A 1,050-nucleotide genomic window follows, 5' to 3' on the forward strand; every position below is an offset into this window, starting at 1 on the left:
ACTGTCCACAATTCTATTGGCAGTCTGGTTTTTTGAACTCACGCCAGAATCACCCATTAAGCTTAGCTTAAAACAATGTAAAGCTTTTCCAGCTTATATGTCTATAAACTTTTCAAAATTCCTCCCACAAATTCCAAAGCTTCTGAACCACATGGTCAGTTAGTCAAAGCAACAACTCTACTTCTTAGTACTAATTTCTTGTTTAGTGGGCTTTTTCACTGCTATGACCAAAACACCTGAAAAGAACAATTAAGAAGAAAACTTTATTTCGGGGCTCACAGTATCAGAGGCCCAATCCACAGATAGCTGGCTCTATTCCATTTGAGACAAAGCAGAACACCATGGCAGAGTGTGTTGTAGATGAAAGCAGGTTAGGACATGGCCACCAAGAAGCAGAGAGACTCCACTTGCCAGGACAAAATATATACCCCAAAATCATGCCCTCCAATGACTCATCTCTTCCAGCCACACCTTACCTGCCTTTAGTTACCACTCAGTTATCAGGAGATTAATTCACTGATTGGGTTAAGCTCTCATAACCCAATCATTTCACCTCTAAACCTTCTTACATGGTCTCACATATGAACTTTTGGGGAATACCTCATATCTAAACCATAACAGTAAGATACTTGATGCATATGTAAGATGCATAAAAAAAAAATGCAGCAAATTCTATTTCTAGAACCCCAAAAGCAGTCAACTCCAACTTATCCACTTTTAGTTTCCAGCCTAGATCACCTTAATGGAGAATTTTTAAGACTGAGGCAGCAATCACTGATATAATCACTAACTATTCTGAAAATTTGAAGCTTTCCCTTTAATTATTGGTATTCAAAACAAACTAATATTAACACTGTAATACCTGTTGCTGGAGGCCATTAAGATAAAAAATAATTCCCATTTTATATTTCAAAGCAAATATAATTTGTAGATTTATTTGGGGTTTTGGCCATAATCTTCATTAGCATGAAAATGACTTAGAGTTAACTCAGATTCATCATTTTTACAGATCTATTTTTAGTAAAGGTTACTAAAAAAAAAAAAAAAAAA

The sequence above is a fragment of the Marmota marmota genome, unplaced genomic scaffold (assembly GCF_001458135.2).
Source record: "Marmota marmota marmota unplaced genomic scaffold, marMar, whole genome shotgun sequence".
In the NCBI taxonomy this organism is placed as follows: Eukaryota; Metazoa; Chordata; class Mammalia; order Rodentia; family Sciuridae; genus Marmota; species Marmota marmota.